Source organism: Amphiprion ocellaris, chromosome 17 (genome assembly GCF_022539595.1).
Source record: "Amphiprion ocellaris isolate individual 3 ecotype Okinawa chromosome 17, ASM2253959v1, whole genome shotgun sequence".
NCBI lineage: Eukaryota > Metazoa > Chordata > Actinopteri > Pomacentridae > Amphiprion > Amphiprion ocellaris.
Genome location: NC_072782.1, coordinates 31,445,230 through 31,453,542, shown reverse-complemented (window position 1 = coordinate 31,453,542; position 8,313 = coordinate 31,445,230).

Below are 8,313 nucleotides of genomic sequence, written 5' to 3'. Positions count from 1 at the left end.
TGTAGTAATCAAAACAACACAAAATGTCAGAAAAAACTATTTAGTTGACTATAGCTAGGTTTACAAAACTTATTTTTATGCACAACTTGAAGTACTGCATTAGAAACAGTCAATGGAAACTGCAAAATTAGAATAAAAAACTTGTCCAATTTGACATTTTCAGCATGTAGTTTACAACTCTGAGGTTGTAGTTGAGGTAAAAGGATAAATCTGTGAACTAAATGGCGGGTCTACACCCGGTGAGTCAGAATAACGATCATATGATGCGTGTTTTTAGTAGAAACCTTCCTGGTCCAATCGTCGCAGCTTCAACTCTACATTTCCTTGTACTTTCCACCTCTGTCCTCTGTGAAGATCTCCCTCAGCTGCCTCCTTCAGCCCAACACTTAATGAAACCCTGAAACTGTTCCCCTTTGAGTTCTGCTCTTGGGTCCGCGAACCTGAACGAATCCGATAATAAACTGGTTAGAGGAGCTCCAGCTTCTGATTGAACAGATAAATCCTTCGACGTTGCTGCAGAACGACTTGCATTTCAGTCCGGACAAAAAGCAGATTTTTACACCTCAAGTCTGTTTTCTTTTCCTGTTTAACTACAGATAGTCCGCCTGAATGCATCCTGTGTAGACTCGAGTTGGTGTAAGACTCAGAGCTAATATGAATCTGACTAAGTTCTTTGTATTTCTAATCCCTTGAAATGTCTCATGCTGTTATTTAAATGATCCTTCTAACAAATGCTGTTTGCATTGAAATCCTGCATCGTAGCAGCATGAAAACACTGTTTTACAAGGTTTTTACATTCAAAAATCATCTTCACGGGACACTTCCCATCACTTTGCACACCCGTTACTTCTGCAAATGTGTATTTTTTATTTCCAGCATCGTCATGTGATCAGTTTTATACTTTATTAATACGAAGCAGCATCAACAGACCACCCACCTACGCTATGTGGGAGTTAAAACAAACGCACCCTGTAGAGAAAAACTCAGAATGCAACAGTGGAGATAGAAACCAAAGAAAATACAGAAAGTGCAAGTCATTTAGGAATTAAAGAAGGAGATGCAGAAAGAAAAAAAGACAACTGAATTCAGAAACAGCCTCTGAGATGTAGAAAAACTAAAAACACAGTGTTAAAACTTGCTATAAAATGACTTAAAACTACATTAATGCATTATTTTCAGTAACAGTTGCAAACACAGGAGTGAAACTGTTGTATAATTTCGATCCCGATCAGAAGAAAAATACAAAAAGCGGTTTGATTTGTTGATGAAAACGTCTATAATTCCACATAAATCAGTAAACATTCACTGTTTTGTCTGATTTTTGAGATGCTGGAGTTGCAGGTTTATCTTTCCATCATCAGAGTCAAAGGTATTCATCCTGAAAATAGTTCCAGACAAATGAACCGTTTCCTCCAGTTTGATAAAAGCCACAGCACCCAGTTATTTGGGGGGAAAATACTAAATATGATTAAACTGTATATATTTGAGAAGTTTTTGAATATTCTTCAGAAGTGGGCTTGGGGTTCCGTGTCATTTATTGGCATTAATAAGGAAAATACAAGCATAAAATCACTAAAGCTCTGCAGCAAAACCATGAATCCTGTTATTCATGTGGACGTTATGTTGAAATGCGCCATCCACAGCCTGTATATGAGGGGTGGACGTACCTACTGGGTTGTGGACCACTGTTTTGAAGCTCCTTGGCCGCCATTTTGGACTTTTATGGAGCCAAAAGTTAGTATATTTGAAAAGGAAGGTAGATTAGACTAGATGTGGCAATTGAGCCATCCAAAACACCAAACTTCCCAAACTTCAAGGCCTTATTTCAATTTAATTCTGACAATATTTTAAGATGGACGATCAAAACACCCAGTCGAATTTACCTACAAAAAATAATAATGATGGCTTGTGGTAAAAATTTATCGGCTTAGCTTTTCATGCAACTCAAGCTCCACTAGAATATGTTCCAAAACAACTAAAATCTACTCCAAAATATGCATTTTTTGTTGAAATAAACTAATTTGTGACCTATCAGGTGGTAGGAAAGGAGGCCAGTTTAAGAGATGGACAGAGTCCGAGTATAACAGTTGGAGGGCTGGTTGGTAGCATGAACCAGGAACCAATTCACTCAAGACTAGAGTCCATAATGGCATCAGAATTAAGCTTTGTTTTCTCTTGTTTACTTTCACTTGTCACTTCCTTTCTGGTTTGGTTTAGGCACCAAAACTACACATTAAAAGCTTGGTTAAGTTTAGACACCAACATTGCTCAGTTACAGTTCCAAAAAACATCACGGTTTGGGTTAAAATACGACTCTTTCAATACACAGTTGAAGCTTCTCCTCTGTTTTCTGGGTTACCATGGTGATAAGTCCATCTAATATATAATTGGTTGGCTGAAAAGGAGCAACAATAAAATAAAAGACACAAACCAGCAAAGTGTAAGAGAGAATGCACGTTAGTTGTATAAAACGTAATTTTGTCGAGAGCGGGATGCTAAGGATTTTTCCAAAAGAGGATGGAAAACTGATAAAGGGTAGAAGTGAATGTGTATCTGCTGGAACCACCACCTTGCAGGGCTCAGTGCTACTGAATCGTAAGGTTCTTCCACATCTTGACATCCATCTTGTTTATACAGTCTATGGTTCCACCCACCTAAACGCTGCTCTTGGTCCAGCACAACAATATTGGTCTGCTCGTACTGTTTTGGCTGAGTAGTGTAAATTGCAGTGCTGGTAGTTGCTTTTTGTTTCCTTCTCATTTTGCTTTTTCCCTCCAGTGTCGCTGCCTTTGTCCTTGTATTTGCTGCCTTCTCTCTGTTTGCTTCTGCTTGACGTCACTGCTGTTGTATCACTGCTTAAACAGAGCAAACACCCCTGAAACTGTCCGACTGTCTGAGCTTTATTGCTCAGCTGTGGACGTGTCGAGTTTCTAAGTACCAACAGTGTGCTGGAGGGGAAATTGTGGGGGATTTAGGGTCACTGCTGAGCACTTTAACCAAATGAGCTTTCCTGTGTGAGGGCTTTAGTGTGTGAACGGGCTTCATAATGAGCTGCTGGGAGCTTCGGTCCTGAAAATCACAGAGCAAACAGTCATCATGGAGGGGAGTCCTCCAGTTAAACTCAGCACTGATACAGATTACAGCAGATAATGTGCAGAACAGCAGTATCTCTCTCTCTGAGAATCCAGATATCACCGCTGCCCCCTACTGACCACCGCTAACACTGCTGCATCCTGATGATCAACTCTGACTGCAACTGAATCTTTACCTCCAGAAATGACTTCAAGGGATCAATTTAGAGGATTTTATGAGCTCAAATTAGAGTCAGTAAGATTTCAAGTTTGCAAAACTACGTTCACAAATAATTCTGACATTTGTAGTCGCAGATCAACTTTGGAAAACCTATAATATCCTGTAATTCAAGTATTTGTATGCGTTGAACATATGATCGTGTGAGTACAATCTGTAAATACATAATGATGCACAAAAACATTATGACAAAATGAAAACTTTGAGAAAAAGTTCCCAAGTTGCAAAGTTACAAACTCTGACTATTTTTACACCCAAATCTGATTGGACACTGACAATCTAATTCCAAAAGTAGAGTCAAACTGTCCAATCAGATGGCAGATTGTTATGTTGCCTTCATCTTCCAGCAGGTTTTCTAGAAGTGCAGACAGGGTTGGAAACAGAATAAACTGGCAAAAGAAAGTTGAAGACAGAAATATTTAAAAACCAGATACGTGTGAAAATAATGAGGTGATCAAAAGAGGAGGGAAAACAGACAAAGGGCAGGAGTAAAAATGCAAGCAACACACAAGAAAAGGCGAGTTCAAGATAAACCGAAAAAGATACAACAGTGCAAACATGAAAACACGAGGGCTGGCAGGAAGGTAAACGGAGAGATAAATGTGATTCAAAACCTAAGAAAAGAGAATCCAATGAGTAACACAAAGAAAAGCAGGCAGGCAACAGGAAGGTAAGCATACAGACAGCAAACGGGTGGAAAACATGGAGGTATTTCAGGGTTGAAAACAACAAACTGGCAAAAGAAAGGGGAAGATGTAGAAATACATAAAAACAAGACAAGACACATGAAAACAATGAGGTGATCAAAAGAGAAGGGAAAACAGCCAAAGGAAGGTAGTAAAAACACAAGCAACACATCAATGAAAGTAGGTGATACTGAATAAGTCCAGTAGTGATATTTTCTGAACCACATGTCACAATAGTACAAAATTCAACATATAGAAATATTTGATCACAAAAGTAGAAAAGAAAGTTATTATTTGTTGAGCTTTCATAACTGATTGAGCAGGTTTGACAACTTACAACACAAAAATTTAAGTTAGATAGTCTGATCCAAATAGAGTTCCGGAGTTCAAAATAGGCAAATGATTTAAGATTTTTGGACACTATTTTGTATTCTGGACCAGCAGAGTGAAGTGTTACTATAAGTATTATATGAAAAAAAAACACACAGAAAGGAATATTAGCACAGAAACTAATAGATCTGTTAATATAAACTTTTACATATGCCAGTTTCAGGCCAACCCAAAATGGTCGAACAGAAGACTCCTGATGATTTGAGATGGAAAAAACCCTAAATGATGAAGCTCCATCTCATTCTTAAGACCTTTGTATACCATGTTGACCTAACGAAGCACAAAAACTGCAGGTTTTGTTGTGATTTTTAGAGTTTCCAGAAGCAGAATTGGAGGCAGAACCTTCAGTGATCAGCTCCTGTGATGTGAAATCACTTCAGGAGACAGACATGGTCTAGTTTAAAGATTTCAGACTTTCCTTTTTGACAAATCTCAGTTTGAGCTCCTCTCTTTCACCCTCCATGCCTTCATATGCCACTAGCATATGTCATTATCTTCTGGTTTTCTCTCTCAGGTAGTTTCTTTTTCTTCTGTCCTCTTTCTTCCATAATTGCTAATTATTTCTACAGCTTGTATCTTTTCTCTCTCTGCAGCTAATCAAACCTGGTTCTCTGCAGGTTTCTTCCAGTCAAAAGAGCTTTTTTCCTCCCTGCTGTCAACAAGTGCTGCTCAGAAGGACTTTTTCTGTAACATAATACCGAGAGGTCTTGGCATCGCTGTGTGAAGAGGCTACTCATGTTGCGAGTCGGCGTTATGTAAGAAAAAATGGATTTAATTGTATGAAAGCGTGCCGGTTGTAAGCGCTGAAGAGCCTGACCTTGTCAAGGATAGTTGTGAAGATTTCTGCTTTCATGATCACTTTTCTGTCCTCACATTTATTTACTACACACTGAATTGACTCTCAGGCAGGAGAGAGATCTTTGTTGCAGGTGGGATTTTTTTCTCATACTGTGGCACCGAGCAGGAAGTCTTTACTCACTTTAAGGCTCACATCTCTGAAGTAATCTGTGATTAAATATATGTACTAAAATGTTGAGATGAGGATGATTGTAGTGAATGTTTAAACATTGGAACATTTCAGTGACTATGCTCAAAGATCCAGTCATGTCTGAGTAAGAACAGAAACACTTGTGAATAATAATGCTGTAAAGTGAAGGTCGGACATCCAACAACCTAAATTTACAGTCTTAGGAGCAAAAGCACCATACAGATACCTCTATAATGGTAAAGTGCAGAGACTTTGATGACACATTTTATCATCTTAAAGACCCCTTTCACTTAAAATTAAGGTTTTTTTCTTTAACAGGAGACTCAGAAATAAGACCCAAGTGAAGACATAAATGGCAGGCAGGTTGTGGCAAAAACTAAACGCAAAGTAGCCTTAGAATCTAGGGAAAATACAAAGTCCATAATATTAAAACTAATTCAAGTATCGAAAAAAGTCAAACCATGCAACAACCAAAAAGGACACGAGGAAGCAAAAAACTAAACATACAAATCAGAAAGAGATGAAGTAAATCAGATGCATAAACTTGTGGTAAAAACAGGATAAACTGACAAAGGAAGAAGCAGGTCTATATACACAGAGAACTGACCGAGGTGACGAGACACAGGTGAAACTAATTCAGGTCAAAAAAAAAGGAGGGAAAAACAGGCAAAGACAGGAAGTAAAAACGCAAATGATACTCAAGGAAAGAGTTTTTCAAAATAGAGCAGGAAGTAAATGTGACTAAAATGGAACCAAGACCATGATTTTACACCTTTTTAAAGGTGAATATGGTGGTGTTATAAGTTGGAAGACACATTATGAGTGAAATAAACCCCACTGCTGAGCATTTCGACGTTGAAAATGACTATGTAGATCCACCCATTCAAGAAAAAAATGTAAATTTCTAGAGAAATATGTAGATTTGATACAGAGGGGACTTTTTAAGGGTTGAATCAACTCCCAGAGAGTGGTTTTAAATAACTAATACAACTTTTAAACCTGGAGATTCCTGCTTCACCAGCTGTGTGTCCTCCCCATTTTATACATGAAAGTCAAATGTTTTACTGACTCATCCATCCACCCCATCTGGTTCTATCAGATTAGCTTTAAAGAACAGTCATGTTTTAGGTTAAAGGGCATTTGTACTTGATAAATGCAGCCGGAGACAGAAAACAAGCAAAAAAGCAAAACAAATAAAAAGTGAAGAAAATCCAGTGTTTTACTGACCTGTCCATCCACCCCATCTGGTTCTATCAGATTAGCTTTAAAGAAAGGTCAAGGTTTGGGTTAATTGATTTTTTTTTTTTTTTTTTTTAAACTTTGTTTATGTCAAAAAACATTGACAAAAGACAGACTTCCAGGCTGAACTTTTTACTATTCAGAGGATATTTGGAGATTGTTTGGTCCACGATAACAAAAATAGAAAAAAGCAAAATCCAAAAGATGTTTTCCAGATGTTCACGAGGTCTTAGAAGACAGAATAAACATTCCTATAATGTGATGAATTCACAAAGGTTGAACATTTTGCCCACAATAGCCTGAGGATTTTTTGGGGATGTTGTCAAGGTAAGACATTGTCAAACTTTCTTCGAGAAAACATTCCCACAATGTTGCATAACAAACCAAGGACAATCTTCTGAAGGCAACAAATATTTAAGAACATTTTTAGAATTGCTCCTGCCTTTAAGGAGGACATTCTGGGAAGTAAAAGAAGACTTCCTGCTGAGGACATTGCTGAAACTTTTCCAGAACATTTCAACATTGTAGCATTAGCATAACGTCAAGAAAACCTACAACCCATAACGCAACATTCTCACCGGAGGGCTGTTAGACTGGTCGTTTCGTCATTCAAAAAGATATATCACCTTACTTTGAGATATGCTGGGTTTGACCTTCTAATGCACTGAATCGTAAGACTCTAGCGGCTTCTTTGGGATCCTTTCAAGACTTTAAATGCAGTTTGTAGACTTGGACAAGATGTTAAACAGTCATTTTTGTCACAAAACTGCATAAAATGAAAGGTGTGGCTTTGTGGCGTTGGTGCAGAACTTTCTCAGAATGTTTTTACTAAATAATTCTGACTTGCTAGATCGTTTTTTCTGCTGTATTTTATATTATGGCGGTATGTGTGTTGGAATGCACCTTCTGTTTGTTTGTTTGTTCGTGGGCGGGTTCCTCATCGCCTCCTCTCAGCCTCCTGATTGCATCTCATCATCTCATCATCACTGCAGCACTTAAACCCTGCATGTTCCTGCTCTCTGGCCTTCCCGTTTCACACTCTGATCCGACGAATGCTTTTCGACTCTCAGATTAACCCCGTTCTCCGGGTACCTCCGGTCCACGGCTCCTTCTGCCTGCCAGCTCATCTACCTCCAGTAAATCTCCAGAGCTTCCCTCCATCCTCAGCTGCTCTGCCAGCAATCAGCTTCCCCGTCACTCTCACAGCAGCCACATTCACTCCTCGACCTTCCTCTGATTCCTGCACCTCCACTCACCTCCAATCCCCAAACACTCTACAGTAAACCTCACTCAGATTCTTCCCATTCACTGCAATAAACCATCCCACACAATTACCTTCCTATGCAAGGAAACTGCAGCTACATTTGAGGGAAAACAGGATCACAGATTACTTTCTAATCAGTGTATCTTTTCTATATATTTTACAGCTTCACTTTTGCTCCCTTTAAGCCAACCAGTCACATATTAGATGGGGTCCGACTTGTTCAAAGTTGATCTTTTAATGAACAATTTTGCCATTTTTGTTAATTTCACCTCATCAAAAATGTGTTATTTGTTTTTTTCAAACACTGAACATCATCACAAACACACCATCCCCAAAGTGAAGCATGGTGGTGGCAGCATCATCATGCAAAGCATCTCCCCATCCTGATGTTGCCACCACCATGCTTCACTGTGGGGATGGTGTGTGTCAAGTGTCTT